We start from the raw sequence: 17,549 nt of genomic DNA on the forward strand, positions 1-17,549 counted from the left end.
ACTACGTCTTCAAGAGTATGACATTACCATAGTGTACAAAAGTGGAAGAAAACACCAAGATGCCGACTGCCTCTCAAGAAACCCTGTGCAAGATCATCAGGTCTTTGATGAAGATAATGACTGTCTCGCTGCACTCCAGGATCTCTGCTGAGCAGAAGAAGAACGCCAAGATATCTCAAATTATGCTTACCTTGAATCAGTAAGAGGATGTGAAAGGACAATTTTAGGTAGTTAATGGATGACTTTGCAAGAAAAACTTTGATCCGTTTGGAAAGAGGTGGCTACCAGTGATTCCTAAACACATGCGGTTAGATGTTAATTCCATGGCACACCTGAGGCCGGACATTTAGGATTTATGAAGATATACGATAGGATCCGCAAGAGATTTTTCTGGCCAGGTTTATTTAGGAGTGTCCGTCAATATGTGTCGCACTGTCGTGAGTGCCAGAGGAGAAAGGCAGTTCCTCAGAAACCACCTGACCGACTCATACCAACTCCACCAGCCGAAACGCCTTTCCAGCGTGTTGGGATTGACCTCCTCAGACGATTTCCAACGTCGGCTAGTGGCAATTGATGGAGTATTGTTTGCACTGATTATCTGACACACTGTGCCAATACAAAAGCCGTGGAAACAGCCGAAGCATTCGAGGTAGCCAAATTCATCGTGGAGGACATTGTATTAAAACACGGTGCCTCAAGGTCGTTAATGACGGATCAAGGGAAAGTTTTTCAATCGAATATTGTGACAGAGATAAACCGTCGGTGCAACATTACTCATCACATGACGACTGCCTATCATCCGCAAACAAACGGGCTTACTGAACGCCTTAATAAGACCTGTGCTATCAATGTTCGTCCATATTGAGCAGAGCAATTGGGATGAGGTACTACCTTTCGTGACGATTGCCTACAATACCGCCAAACAAGACACCACAGGATTTACGCCATTTTTTCTGGTGCATGGGCTTGATGAGACGACGACGATGGACAGTGTGTTTCCGTTACATCCTGATGACGTGGACGACGACTACATCGGCCAGGTGTTAACCAAAGCTGAGGAAGCTCGGCAGTTAGCTCGATTCCGCACGCTGTAGGCTCAAGAAAACGATCGCCGAAGGTATGACGCGAGCCACCGCCCTGTTGTCCACCAGCCTGGTGACCTCGTCTGGATCTTCACTCCTGTTCAGAAGGTTGGTCTCTCTGAGACGCTCCTCAGGTGCTACTTTGGACCTTATAAGGTTGTAAGACAGTTGTCTGATGTTACTTATGAAGTTGAAGATTTCGACTCCGACACAATACGACGATAGATCAGAGATACGGTCCACGTCCTTCGAATGAAGCCCTATAAGGATCCTGCAACCCATAGTAAATTCGAAGCTCCAGCGACAGGCAACAAGACGAAAGGTAACGAAGAACGTAGCGGCAAGGGAAGTTCTAAGAAGATCACCGCCAGGACGAACATCAGTCATCGGGAGTCGGAGTATGCATGACCGATGCCTCGTTCCCGGACTAGAAGGACGTAACACCGAGACGCTGTTCTCTTAATAACCGAGCAATGTCGCAGAAGATGCCTAGCAGCGCAGCCGCAGTGGTGTAGTAGTTATAATACTAAATTTGCCGGCACGGTAGCTCAGCGTGTTCGGTCAGAGAGCTGATTGACCTCTGTAATGAAAAAACTGAGTGAAAGGATCAACAGCGACCTTTAACGGATGTCATGTGACTTCCGCAACGACCAATCACATCGATCAACGACGAACAAAATGAAAAAAAAAAGAAATTGTTGCATGGAAGGTCGTGAGTTCAGAACTCACCTATACTGTAAAACTTTAATTTCTATATTCTGTTCGTGTATAATCTAGAAGTATCCACAAATGGTAATAATCGTTGTACTGGAATGTTCTGTAGCTGTATATATACCGTATGTGTTCTGGCCGGCCGGCCACGGTGGTCTAGCGGTTCTAGGCGCTCAGTCCGGAGCCGTGCGACCGCTACGGTCGCAGGTTCGAATCCTGCCTCGGGCATGGATGTGTGTCATGTCCTTAGGTTAGTTAGGTTTAAGTAGTTCTAAGTTTTAGGGGACTGATGACCACAGATGTTAAGTCCCATAGTGCTCAGAGCCATTTTTGTTCTGGCCGGAGGCAGTTCGCTCCGCGCTCTTGTATGTGCAAGTGCTGAATAAACCTTCGTTAAGTGAAGCTAGTGTTCGTCATTCATCTATTTGCACCTTTCTCTACGTGACAATATATCCGAGTGATGCCAAATGTTATTATTTTTACACAAAGAAAAGTATAATCCTCTCAATTATCTTCAAATGGTGAGCTACAACCTTAATTTTTATATATATGAATTAGTAAATTTACTTACGATACTTTTGTTGCCTGTGCCTGTGGTCATTTTCAGGACTCAGATTAATAATCAGATTGTTTAATTTAAAAAGGCTGGACCTTAAGTTGCTAGTGTACCCATATACCACCAAAATAAAATAAAAACAGTGATTAGTTGAGGGAGTATGAATGAGAACTAAGGCGTATTTAACTTTACAAAAAAAATAACAAGTTTTATTAGTCTTTTTGTAACTACAACTAACTGATAAATGTTACACAAAAATGACAACTACAAATTAGAGAATTAATGGTGTTTATTGACAAAGCATACACTGCGGTGGATGCTGTACAAATTCTACCCTGAATTAATCCCTTTTACAACCGCGATCTGACTTCGTTTATATGCTCCACTGTGAGGCCCAACTCTATCTACTTACTCATTGAATCTTCCCTCTTGACTGTTATGTTGGCCTGGTAATCAATCCAGATACAGCACCGGGGTTCCCACGCTAGGGGAGCAACCCTCCACTTCACATATCCTGAAAGGAGACAATAAGCTACTCCGGATTTTTCTTGTCTGAAAAAAGAAAATTTTAAACTATAGAGGCGTCCTATTCACGGTAATCATGGCCATGTTTTGGCAAAAGAACATCTACCTAGACGGGACCATAGTCCCACATTTGTCGAGAGATCTAGTCTTTCTGGGCCGACCATTTCCAGTTGCTGAAAGAAGGCTGTTAAGCTTCCAGGACAGTCGTGCCCGTGAAATATATGTTTCTGCCCTCGCTAAAAGAACGTGGCCACTTCCTGGCATCAGAGAAGGCGGGGGGGGGGGGGGGGGGGGGTATCGTGTTTCCTCCACTAAACACGTACTCCAGCCACTGTGTCCATGTGATCCCAGCTTCTAACATCAGAATGCACAGAGTTTTATGACCCTTCCACTGTTTGCAAAGAAACTCAGTTTACAGCAGTCTCTCTTAAATGGCTTTCTCCACCCACTTCCCGCTAACTGGACTGCCTCATGGCCCACGTAAAATGTTTTGCGAACGGGCGCCCTACTGTCCGACCCTAAGTGGAAGGAGGAGAAGGCTTCAGCCATAAGTCCCTCTGCAAGCACGATCCACTGAGCTCTGCTTCCCAGAATCAAAGAGCCAGGGTGCTGCACTCAAGATTTATGGCCTCCAGTTCATCTCTATACATGTTCTCCGTCGTCTCCACTACGGTCGCTCAGATAAAAGTTCTCTTAAAGTTACACATGCAGTTATAAGAACATTCTGCCCACAATTTCCCCATGTAATAATGTCATTAACCACACATACCAAATGTAATGCTGAGGAACACCGTGATCATGACCTCAAACATGAACATTACTCTGACTAACAATGTTGTTAAACTGAGAGAGTGGCATGCCACCTCTCAGTCTCCTTAAAATCTCCATAAGAGTAAGAACCATGGACCTTGCCGTTGGTGGGGAGGCTTGCGTGCCTCAGCGATACAGATAGCCGTACCGTAGGTGCAACCACAACGGAGGGGTATCTGTTGAGAGGCCAGACAAACGTGTGGTTCCTGAAGAGGGGCAGCAGCCTTTTCAGTACTTGCAGGGGCAACAGTCTGGATGATATACTGATCTGGCCTTGAAACACTAACCAAAACAGCCTTGCCGTGCTGGTACTGCGAACGGCTGAAAGCAAGGGGAAACTACGGCCGTAATTTTTCCCGAGGGCATGCAGCTTTACTGTATGATTAAATGATGATGTCGTCCTCTTGGGTAAAATATTCCGGAGGTAAAATAGTCCCCCATTCGGATCTCCGGGCGGGGACTACTCAAGAGAACGTCGTTATCAGGAGAAAGAAAACAGGCGTTCTACGGATCGGAGCGTGGAATGTCAGATCCCTTAATCGGGCAGGTAGGTTAGAAAATTTAAAAAGGGAAATGGATAGGTTAAAGTTAGATATAGTGGGAATTAGTGAAGTTCTGTGGCAGCAGGAACAAGACTTCTGGTCAGGTGAATACAGGGTTATAAATAGAAAATCAAATAGGGGTAATGCAGGAGTCGGTTTAATAATGAATAAAAAAATAGGAGTGCGGGTAAGCTACTACAAACAGCATAGTGAACGCATTATTGTAGCCAAGACAGACACGAAGCCCACGCCTACTACAGTAGTACAAGTTTATATGCCAACTAGCTCTGCAGATGAAGAAGAAATTGAAGAAATGTATGATGAAATGAAAGAAATGATTCAGATAGTGAAGGGAGACGAAAATTTAATAGTCATGGGTGACTGGAATTCGAGAGTAGGAAAAGGGAGAGAAGGAAACGTAGTAGGTGAATATGGATTGGGACTAAGAAATGAAAGAGGAAGCCGCCTGATAGAATTTTGCACAGAGCACAACTTAATCATAGCTAACACTTGGTTCAATAATCATAAAAAGAAGGTTGTATACATGGAAGAAGCCTGGAGATAATGATTTAGGAACCAGGTTTTAAATTGTAAGACATTTCCAGGTGCAGATGTGGACTCTGATCATAATCTATTGGTTATGATCTGTAGATTAAAACTGAAGAAACTGCAAAAAGGTGGGAATTTAAGGAGATGGGACCTGGATAAACTGAAAGAACCAGAGGTTGTACAGAGTTTCAGGGAGAGCATAAGGGAACAATTGACAGAAATGGGGGAAAGAAATACAGTAGAAGAAGAATGGGTAGCTTTGAGAGATGAAGTAGTGAAGGCAGCAGAGGACCTAGTAGGAAAAAAGACGAGGGCTAGTAGAAATCCTTGCGTAACAGAAGAAATACTGAATTTAATTGATGAAAGGAGAAAATATAAAAATTCAGTAAATGAAGCAGGCAAAAAGGAATGCAAACGTCTCAAAAACGAGATCGACAGGAAGTGCAAAATGGTTAAGCAGCATGGCTAGAGGACAAATGTAAGGATGTAGAGGGTTATCTCACTAGGGGTAAGATAGATACTGCCTACAGGAAAATTAAAGGGACCTTTGGAGAAAAGAGAACCACTTGTATGATTATCAAGAGCTCAGATGGAAACCCAGTTCTAAGCAAGGAAGGGAAAGCAGAAAGTTGGAGGGAGTATATAGAGGGCCTATACAAGGGCAATGTACTTGAGGACAATATTATGGAAATGGAAGAGGATGTGGATGAAGATGAAATGGGGGATACGATACTGCGTGAAGAGTTTGACACTGAAAGACCTGAGTCGAAACAAGGCCCCGGGAGTAGACAGCATTCCATTAGAACTACTGACGGCCTTGGGAAAGCCAGTCCTGACAAAACTCTACCATCTGGTGAGCAAGATGTATGAGACCGGCGAAATACCCTCAGACTTCAAGAAGAATATAATAATTCCGATCCCAAAGAAAGCAGGTGCTGACAGATGTGAGAATTACCGAACAATCAGTTTAATAAGTCACGGATGCAAAATACTAACGCGTATTATCTACAGACGAATGGAAAAACTAGTAGAAGCTGCCCTCGGGGAAGATCAGTTTGGATTCCGTAGAGATGTTGGAACGCGTGAGGCAGTACTGACCCTACGACTTATCCTAGAAGCTAGATTAAGGAAAGGCAAACCTACGTTTCTAGCATTTGTGGACTTAGAGAAAGATTTTGACAATGTTGACTGGAATACTCTCTTTGAAATTCTGAAGGTGGCAGGGGTAAAATTCAGGGACCGAAAGGCTATTTATAATTTGTACAGAAACCAGATGGCAGTTATAAGAGTCGAGGGGCACGGAAGGGAAGCAGTGGTTGGGAAGAGAGTGAGACAGGGTTGCAGCCTATCGCCGATGTTATTCAATCTGTATATTGAGCAAGCAATGAAGGAAACAAAAGAAAAATTCGGAATAGGTATTAAAATCCATGGAGAAGAAATAAAAACTTTGAGGTTCGCCGACGACATTGTAATTCTGTCAGAGACAGCAAAGGACTTGGAAGAGCAGTTGAACGGAATGGACAGTGTCATGAAAGGAGGGTATAAGATGAACATCAACAAAAGCAAAACGAGGATAATCGAATGTAGTCGAATTAAGTCGGGATATGCTGAGGGAATTAGATTAGGAAATGAGACACTTAAAGTAGTAAAGGAGTTTTGCTATTTAGGGAGCAAAATAACTGATGATGGTTGAAGTAGAGAGGATATAAAATGTAGACTGGCAATGGCAAGGAAAGCGTTTCTGAAGAAGAGAAATTTGTTAACATCGAGTATAGATTTAAGTGTCAGGAAGTCGTTTCTGAAAGTATTTGTATGGAGCATAGCCATGTATGGAAGTGAAACATGGACGATAACTAGTTTGGACAAGAAGAGAATAGAAGCTTTCGAAATGTGGTGCTACAGAAGAATGCTGAAGATTAGGTGGGTACATCATATAACTAATCAGGAGGTATTGAATAGGATTGGGGAGAAGAGAAGTTTGTTGCACAACTTAACTAGAAGAAGGGATCGGTTGGTAGGACATGTTCTGAGGCATCAAGGGATCACCAATTTAGTATTGGAGGGCAGCGTGGAGGGTAAAAATCGTAGAGGGAGACCAAGAGATGCATACACTAAGCAGATTCAGAAGGATGTATGTTGCAGTAGGTACTGGGAGATGAAGAAGCTTGCACAGGATAGAGCAGCATGGAGAGCTGCATCAAACCAGTCTCCGGACTGAAGACCACAACAACAACAAGAGTAAATAATAGAAGATCACTATTATCCTGCACGAAACTGTTGTCAAATGGCTCTGAGCGCTGTGGGACTTAACATCTGAGGTCATCAGTCCCCTAGAACTTAGAACTACTTAAACCTAACTAACCTAAGGACATCACACACATCCATGCCTCAGGCAGGATTCGAATCTGCGACCGTAGCAGTCGCGCAGTTCCGGACTGAAGATTGGTTGGTTGGTTTTTGGGGAAGAAGACCAGACAGCGTGGTCATCGGTCTCATCGGATTAGGGAAGGATGGGGAAGGAAGTCGGCCGTGCCCTTTCAGAGGAACCATCCCAGCATTTGCCTGGAGTGATTTAGGGAAATCACGGAAAACCTAAATCAGGATGGCCGGACGCGGGATTGAACCGTCGTCCTCCCGAATGCGAGTCCAGTGTCTTACCACTGCGCCACCCCGCTCGGTCCGGACTGAAGAGCCTAGAACCAATCGGCAACTGCGACCGGTAAAACTGTTGTCATAAAGCATGCAATCGTCATGAATAAAATAGACAGATATAACCGGAAGTATGTGTGACGTTTTCTCAGGCACAGCACCCAGCACCAATAACACTACATAGACTCATGACACAAGTGAAATACCCTCAGACTTAAAGAAGAGAGTATTCTTTCCAGTTCTAAAGAAGGCAGGCACTGACAGGTGTGAATATTATGGAATCATCAGTTATGGCTGCAAGATATTGACGCAAATTATTTACATAAGAATGGAAAAATGCTTGAAGCCGACCTTGGGAAAGATAAGTTTTTGTTCTGGAGGCCTGCAGGAACACGTGACGTAATACTGGCCTTATGCTGTGACCGCGATTCGACGGAAAGTTGGGAACGTCTCAAAAGAAACCTGATGAGGCGGGGCCACACGGTCTGTGACCGTCAACAGCAGATTCCCAAGAGTGAACAAACAGGTAAACAACGAGGAGAAGTACGAGTGGAGGCGGCACTATGGATAAACAAAGTCCCGTGGATAAAGCGAAGAAGAAAACTCTGAGAAGTAGCGAAAGCAGAGACCAAGCACCAATGATGCGTTACTATAACAAGAAATAGCGAAGGGAACATACGACTGACTTCCCTCCCACACCCCCTCCCTGATATCGTTTTCTCACCACCCTCAGCACCCTCTGCCTCCTGCCTCTCTCCCCAACATCCACCAGTAACTTATTTAAAACATGGAGCACAGTGGCATACTACAGTACTCTTACGTGTAGTGTCAGTACATACATGACAGGTTGCTGATGCAACAACAGTACGTAAATTCCATAATTATGTACAATACTTTTCTACTGGGACTGGAAAAAAACCACACATACACACACACACACACACACACACACACACACACACACACACACACACACACATACACACACACGTGCGCGCGCGCACGTTTCTGCGATGTGTTGCACGAGATCGCGACTTCCCCACCAATGTGTTGTTTACCGATGAGTGCACCTTCCATCGGGATGGCCTTTACAACACTCTAAACGTTCATTACTGGGCAAGGGGACATCCTCACGTCACGTACGTCCACGGACACCAGGAACGATTTTCGCTCAAGATCTGGGCAGGTATTGTGGGTGACCATCTGATTGAGCTGGTCCGTCTGCCTCCTCGACTTACTGGGGCAAATTACTTTCACTTTTTGCAAGAAACTGTACCTGGCCTGCTGGAAGATGTTCCCCTGGACATACGGCTACGCATGTGGTTGCAGCATGGCGGGGTGCCCGCACTTAAGTCAAGCTGTGCGCGGATATTTAAATGAACTCTTTGACAGCCGGGTAGTTGGCAGAGGTGCCCGAGGGACATCGAGGGACATGGCCCCCGCGATCACCAGACCTCACGCCACCAGTCTTTTTCCTGTGGGGATTCTTCAAGGTTCTAGTTCACTCACCTGGACGCGAACTACCTAGAAACGAAGAGGAATTAATGGTTCGCACTCAACATGCAGCCAATCATATCAGGGCAATGCCAGGAATCTTGGAAAGATTTCTGCAAAACAAAGTTCGACGTTACCAATCTTGTGTCTCGTCAAAGGGTCGCCAGTTAGAGCCGCTGCTTTAAGTAAACAATGTCCTAGCTCCAAAAAAGGCCCTCAGGGCCGACAAAATTTGTAAAAGACTTTCTGTATGCGAACAAACAGCTGTTGACGGGTTTGTTCCCGGTACGTCTTATCACGAAACTACAATGGATGTGTCGGGACCCCGGTGGATTTGCCCCAGAGTGGAAGGCTGGTGTGCTACCACAGAGCGTGCGGGCCGCCTTGGATACATCGCCATCTCCGGCCGACAAAACATTCGCGGTCATGCGTTGTCCAGAGCATCTGGCAAAAGGGCAATCCCGCCAAGTTCCCGTAGTTAAAAAATTGTGCGTTGTCAACCTACACAACATTAGTAATTTTGGTTCCTACCAGCTTCACCTATCCAGGGATAAAATTTGGTGACACAACTTTTCTCCACCCTGTATATATACACTGTTCAAAAAACGTCTTTGAGAGGTGGTAGCACTTACCGAAACAAGAAAAATAAGTCCAATTAACATGGGTCTGGAACTGCATACTTTCCCAGATAAACACGTGCTTTCAGGAAGGACAGCGCGACACTTTCACTTTTTGCAAGAAACTCTATCTGGCCTGCTGGAAGATGTTCCCCTGTCTTTGCATTGGCGCTCTGTCAAATGTGTCGGCAGGTATTACGATGTCTAACTCACAGTACTCTATCTGCCATTATGTAGTTTGCAGTCAGTTTTGTGATTCGAGTTGTGGCGTAGACTAAATTTGTTTACGTCGTGTTTGTGTGCCTTATTGTACAGTACTGCCAACCCTGGGTACATATCATGGTGTGTTACCTTCTTCCAAACCGCGGATTCACTTATATGTTTAGTGTTATTGCTCTGTTTATTCAAATGTTCAAATGTGTGTGAAATCTTATGGGACTTACTGCTAAAGTCACCAGTCCCTAAGCTTACAGCCGGCCGAGGTGACCAAGCGGTTCTAGGCGCTACAGTATGGAACCGCGCGACCGCTACGGTCGCAGGTTCGAATCCTGCCTCGGGCATGGACGTGTGTGATGTCCTTAGGTTAGTTAGGTTTAAGTAGTTCTAAGTTCTAGGGGACTGATGACCTCAGATGTTGAGTCCCATAGTGCTCAGAGCCATTTGAACCATTTTTGAACCTAAGCTTACACACTACTTAACCTAAATTATCCTAAGGACAAACACACACACCCATGCCCGAGGGAGGACTCGGACCTCCGCCGGGACCAGCCGCACTGTATATGACTGCAGCGCCTGAGACCGCTCGGCTAATCTCGCGCGGCATTGTGCTTTTATACATACATATGGTGTAGTACATTTACATTTTCTCTCATCCACCACTTGTTAGCAATGGAAGCCTACCATTCGACAAGTGAAATGGCGGGTATGACATTCTTCTATGATTGAGTAAATGGACATAGACTGCCCTCTACACTGAGAAATATCCACAGCGCACTTTGCCCTCTGGTAAGCTGTTTGGCACACAGGTACCCTCGCAGCCCCGGAAGAGTGACAGTGGAAGGTCCTGCGCAGGCCATACGCCTGTCATGGAGGAGCATGTGCTACGTTCGTTGGACGAAACCCCTGGGACCAGCGTGCGACGGTTAGCAGCAACAGAAGGGGTGTCTCACGCTCTTAGCTTCGGGGTACTTCATTAACAATTGCTGTACCCGTATCATCTACAGCACGACAGGCGCTAAGGCCTCAGTATCATCATAACAGATGGCGGTCCTGTCAATGGCTCTTGCAGAAGTGTGCCGCAGATCCACTTTTCACATCAAATATTTTATTTACCAAAGAGGCAGGTTTCACAAGAGATGGCGTTGTGAATTTCTATAACTAGAATGTATGGGTAGATGTAAATCCCCAAGCAATTCAGGCAAGACGGCATCAACACCGATTCTCAATCAATGTATGGGCAGACATGCTTGATGATAGATTAAGAGGGCCAAACGTGCTATGACAAAGGTTAACTGGGGAGCATTATATGGACTTTCTCATTAATGTATTACATACCTTGCTGGAGGCTGTGCCATTGCAGCAACCAGTACAAATGTGGTTCATGCATAATGGACACCAGCACACATTCGTCACAATGTGCGCGAACATCTGTCGCAGACATTTCAGGACTGCTCGATTGGTCGGAAGGAAGGGCTCATACCTTGGCCTGCTCGCTTCCCAGACTTCAATCGCCTAGACTTTTGGTTATGTGGACACTTTAAGGAATTGGTCTACGCAACACCAATCAACGATGTGCGAACACTACAGAGTGGCTCAGTTCATGCCAGCAGACAAAACCACAACCCGGTATACTTCAATGGGTGCGTCATTCCTTACGCTGGAGGGCAGAGAGTTATATTGTCTTGAGTGAACTCACGTTGAAGATCTTCTGTAAACAAGTGTTTGTAGCAGAATGTATCAAATGGTTCAAATGGCTCTGAGCACTATGGGACTCAACTGCTGAGGTCATTAGGCCCCTAGAACTTAGAACTAGTTAAACCTAACTAACCTAAGGACATCACAAACATCCATGCCCGAGGCAGGATTCGAACCTGCGACCGTAGCGGTCTTGCGGTTCCAGACTGCAGCGCCTTTAACCGCACGGCCACTTCGGCCGGCGCAGAATGTATCCTATGTTTATCGAACTTATCTCAGAATGTGTACAGTCCCGGACCCGTGATTATTAGACTTATTTTTCTCGTGTCGATGAGTACCACTCAAAGTATTCTCAAAGTATATATATATATATATATATATATATATATATATATATATATATGCACTCTCGCGACGAATATGTCGGCTATAGTTGGAATGGATAGCTTTCTTAAAAGAAATTTTAAGATAAACGTCAACAAAAGTAAAACAAGGGTAATGGAATGTAGTAGATTGAAATCAGCTGATACTGCAGAAATTATATGACAATATTATTGTTATTTTAGTATTTAATTCAGTACAGTGCAGTTATTTACAAAGTAACAACGTATCTACAATATGTTTACAGGATGCACTGAAAGACAAATAAATATCATTCAGATTTCGAGTCCTGGAATTGGGTAGTTTTTACTTCTCAGATATTTTATGAAATTAGATCAGCCAGCGTGAAAGTTGCTGGTAACTTCAGGTGGTGATGTGGAACTTGAAGTTCTCCTATTTATAGGTTGCTTCATCAGAAATCCATCTCCATCAACTGAAGTTCTGTTTGCAAGATCCCACTCCAGTTCGCAGTTTATTTAAAGTCTTCCATGTGTGCTGAGGTAGTTGGGAATCAGCAGCTGGCTCTTCCTACAGGCTTCTGAGATGTCCTCCAGGTGCTTTGTTTCGACACGGTTCTACTCGGCACACATAGTATATTTGGAAATGAGACACTAAATGTAGTAGATGAATTTTGTTACTTGGACAGAATAATATGGGATTACGGTCGAAGGAGAGAGGATATAAAACGCAGACTGGCAATAGCAGTAAAAGAATTTCAAAGCGAGAGAAATTTGTTAACACAGAAAATAAATTTAAAATTTAGGTAGTCTTTACTACAGACATTTGTCTGAATTGCAGGCTTGTACAGCAACGTGGACGATATGCAATTTAAACAAGAAAAGAAGAGAATCTTTTGAAATGTGGTAGTACAGAAGAATGCTGAAGACTGGACTGATAGATCGGATAACTAATGAAGAGGTATTGAACCGATTTGGTGAGAAAATAAATTTATTTGACAAGTTAACTAAATGAAAGGATAGGTTGATAGCACACATCCTGAGTCATCAAAGAATTGTCAGTTGGTCATGGAGGGAAGTGTCGGAGATGAAAGGTATTAAGGGTGTCCAAGGCTTAACACTAGAGACCCCATCAAATGGATGTAGGTTGTAGCAGTTACGTAGTAGCGTAGAGGCTTGTACAAGATAAATTAACGTGGAGAGCTACTTCATACCCGTCTACGGATTGAAGATTACAGTAACAAGGGGCCATAAATTTCTTTCCTCCTAATTCGATTCGATTCAGTATATCTTTCATAATTTATCAGCTCTTCCCATCTAACCACCACTCTCCTGTAGCACCCCGTCTCAAAAACTTCTGTTCTCTCTTGTCTTAATTGTTTATCGTCCATGTTTCACTCCCGTACAAGGCTACACTCCAAAAATATATCTGCAGAAAAGACTTCTCTACAGTTAAGTTTATATCCATGTCATACAGAATAATACACAGAAACAATTAATGTAGAGTAACGGAATTTCGCGAATACATGTGTCTAGATAACATATTTAAGTGATCAACGTTGCAAGATCACAGGTTAATATAAGAGGGAGAGAGACATTGAAAATTTGAAATGCTGGTACGTTAATGACCGATGTAACAGCAAGAATGTTGAATACAAGCACGGCAACGGGCATACATTGTGCTGTACAGGAGCTGGATGTTAGCTTGTGGGATGGAGTTCCATGCCTATTGCACTCGGTCGGCCAATACACGAACGGTTAATGTGTTTGTCGATGACGTTGGATTTGTCTTTCGATGAATTCCCACACCTGCTGGACTGGAGACAGATCTGGTGATAAAGCAAGCCAAGGCAACATGTCGACACTCTGTAGAGCAATAACAGTATGTGGCCGAGCATTATCCTGTTCTAAAACAGCCTCTGGAACGCTGTTCGTCAATGGCAGCACAACAGGTCGAATCACCAGACTTACATACAATTTTTCAGTCAGAGTGCGTGGGTTAACCAAGGCAGTTCGCCTGCTGTCATACGAAATCGCACCCCAGACCTTAACTCCTCCACCTAACCAACAAAAAGTCAGCACTGGCACAGAGGCAGAACCAGCTTTCGTTGGAAAACACAACAGATCCCCATCCAGTCCTCCAATGAGCTTTCGCTTGACGCCACTGAAGTCGAAAATGGCTGCGGTTGGGGTCAGTGGTACGCTACGCTACAGGGCGTCTGGCTCGGAGCTGTTCTTGAAGTAACCGTTTTGTAACAGTTAGTTGTGTCACTGTGGTGCCAACTGCTGCTCAATTGGTGCTGCAGGTGCGGTACGATGAGAAGAGCCATAACCGAGCACGATGGTCTTCCCTCTCGGTAACGCCACGTAGCCGTCCGGAGCCCGGTCTGCTTGCAACAGAACATTCTTATGACCACCGCCGCCAGCAATCATGTGCAGTGACTACATTCCTGCCAAGTCTTTCGGCAATATCGTAGAAGGAACATCCAGCCTATTACACAACTTTGTTCAAATTCAGTAAAGTGTTGATAACGGCGTCTTTGTCGCCTTAAAGGCCGTCTTTACTAACATCAATTCACCAGTCCAATCCCAAAGGTGACTCTCACGACCGTAACAGCATGTATTTAAGGCAAACCTGATCTACATCCTCATAGTGACGTTACTAGCGCCACTCTTATGGGACTGGCGCGAAATCTGAATAGACATCATGTTTCAGATAAAGAGACACAGTTACCAACTTACGTTTATCTCACACAACTGCTTCTTGGAGTTGCGATTCTTTCCCATCCGTGTATTTCAGTATCAAAGAGTACAGAATATTTGTTACTAACTTTTCCATTATACTATAACATCATAAACGAATTTCGGATGCATGACGTCACACTTTCGTTTAAGGAATCGATTATTGTGCTCAAAAAAGTATTTCCGGCAGTCTTAAAGTAAAATAAGGGCATTTACAGCCTCGAATGGACTAATCTGAAACATAGTTTTAGTTCCTGTGATTTTACTATGGTTGGTTGTTTGAAATTTTGTGGGAAATCTAAGATGTAACGTCAACATTTATGCTGCATCGAGATAGGGCTCTGTAATATTTCGTAAGCAGACCGAGTTGCGATTACATTTTGCGTTTGACGAACGCATATTCAGTACTTCAGTTAATTGGAATTGTTTCACTACTTTTGTGAGCTGGCCTGGGTGGCCGAGCGGTTATAGGCACTACAGTCTGGAACCGAGTGACTGCTACGGTCGCAGGTTCGAATCCTGCCTCGGGCATGGATGTTTGTGATGTCCTTAGGTTAGTTAGGTTTAAGTAGTTCTAAGTTCTATGGGACTGATGACCTCAGAAGTTAATTCCCATAGTGCTCAGAGCCATCTGAACCATTTTGAACTTTTGAGAAGTTTAAATACCTTTCATGCACCATAGTCGAACATATGCGCTTCAGGAACAGAATCAACGGAGATTGTTACAGTGATAGAATATCTCCACCTATGTTATGTCCCCATCGCGGAGTTGCAACGGGCTACTATGGCCGGATAACGGGAGATTTCAGACGGGTCTGTGGGCGGCAGAGTCGGGTTTGTACTCTAACGCAAGTACCTTCCCGCATCCGCCAGATTGCTTAAGCTGTACTGACTCAGACACATATCATTTTGTGCTCATTTATTTCTACTCGTAAGAAGGCATAAAAATTATTTACAGCAACGCTAGAAACGTACGTAGTATTTACTAAATATGAACAAATAAATAGAAAAGCCGAAAGCAGATATGAGCAAATTTCAGCATACTGCGCAGAAGGGTAACGATAAACAAATTGATATGTTTCCAGAATGAGATTTTCACTCTGCAGCGGAGCGTGCGCTGATATGAAACTTCTTGGCAGATTAAAACTGTGTGCGCCGACCGAGACTCGAACTCGGGACCTTTGCCTTTCGCGGGCAAGTGCTCTACCAACTGAGCTACCGAAGCACGACTCACGCCCGGTACTCACAGCTTTACTTCTGTCAGTACCTCGTCTCCTACCTTCCAAACTTTACAGAAGCTCTCCTGCGAACCTTGCAGAACTAGCACTCCTGAAAGAAAGGATATTGCGGAGACATGGCTTAGCCACAGCCTGGGGGATGTTTCCAGAATGAGATTTTCGCTCTGCAGCGGACCGTGCGCTGATATGAAACTTCCTGGCAGATTAAAACTGTGTGCCCGGCCGAGACTCGAACTCGGGACCTTTGCCTTTCGCGGGCAAGTGCTCTACCAACTGAGCTAAGTTTGGAAGGTAGGAGACGAGGTACTGGCAGAAGTAAAGCTGTGAGTAGCGGGCGTGAGTCGTGCTTCGGCAGCTCAGTTGGTAGAGCACTCGCCTGCGAAAGGCAAAGGTCCCGAGTTCGAGTCTCGGTCGGGCACACAGTTTTAATCTGCCAGGAAGTTTCAAATTGATATGTGTTTACGTGTGACGTATTTTTATTAAATCATACAAACCATACATTTTTCCGATTTTTATTATTTGTATAGTTATATTTAACACACAAAAACTGTGACATTACAATACACATTTAATAATTTTTTCTGTCTACACGTTGTTTAAATTACAATTCGTTACGAGTATGAAACAAGTTCTCTGCATGCTCGTAAGAACTATTGTGCAACGAAAGTTCATATACATACTTAGGGTTTAATTGTGATATTTTCTCGTGAATAATGTCACCTGCATATTAAATTTCGTTTCACATGCAGTACTAGTAACAGGAGCAGCAAAAGTATTTTCTGCTACTTATGACAGTGCCCCTCGGGCTAGCCACGCGGTATAACGCACTGCTTCCGAAGCAGAAAGGCATGCAGGTCCCCGGCACCAATGCACCCGGCGGATTAATGATGAGGTCCGGTGTCTTGGCAAGCCAATAGATGGTTTTTAAGGCGGTTTCCCATCTGATCGGCGAATGCAGGCTGGTTCCCCTTACTCTGCCTCAGTTACACTATGATGGCGATTACTGTGCAAACACTGTCTCCATGTACATGTGCACCATAATTACTCTACCACGCAATCATTTGGGGTTACACTGGTCTAATACGAGACGTACCCGGGAGGGGGGGGGGGGGGGGAGGGCACTGGGAGCCGAACCGCACAATAACCCTGGGTTTGGTGTGGGGCGGTGGTGGGGTGAGCGGACTGCTGTAGCCTGTTGTCGGGTAGTGTACCACTGAAGATTACAGCGGGGACGAAGCCTCTTCGTTGTTTCTAGGTCCCTGGTTCAATACACAATACGAGCTTATGATAGTTCTGGGAGTATTGGGGATTTTTGTTTCCGCCAATCAACCAGTCGATTCCTGTCGAAGTCTGATGGGTCAGTTACTTGATACAGACACACATCGTCGTAGATTTGCACATCACTGACGTTGCCACACCAAGTTCAAAAATGGTTGAAATGGCTCTGAGCACTATGGGACTCAACTGCTGTGGTCATTAGTCCCCTAGAACTTAGAACTACTTAAACCTAACTAACCTAAGGACATCACACACATCCATGCCCGAGGCAGGATTCGAACCTGCGACCGTAGCAGTCGCACGGTTCCGGACTGCGCGCCTAGATCCACGAGACCACCGCGGCCGGCGCCACACCAAGTGTCGTAATCAGATCTGGTCCTCTTGAATTCTCCGCTCCTTCTCTCGTCCAGCTGCTACATGTCGATAGTACTTTGTGGCTTTCTCCTACAGATATCTCAAGCAACTTATCATACTTCTTCGTTTTCAACTGGAGAGGAAAGCATC

At 44.7% G+C, this 17,549-nt stretch overlaps 1 non-coding gene across 1 annotated transcript; it reads right to left on the reverse strand.

The window, feature by feature from the left end:
* Nucleotides 1–15,680: 15,680 nt before the first annotated feature.
* Trnas-cga lies at nt 15,681–15,754 on the reverse strand. The gene has a single exon. It is a non-coding gene; the product is annotated as a tRNA-Ser (tRNA).
* Nucleotides 15,755–17,549: the final 1,795 nt, after the last annotated feature.

The sequence above is a fragment of the Schistocerca americana genome, chromosome X (genome assembly GCF_021461395.2).
Source record: "Schistocerca americana isolate TAMUIC-IGC-003095 chromosome X, iqSchAmer2.1, whole genome shotgun sequence".
Taxonomy (NCBI): domain Eukaryota; kingdom Metazoa; phylum Arthropoda; class Insecta; order Orthoptera; family Acrididae; genus Schistocerca; species Schistocerca americana.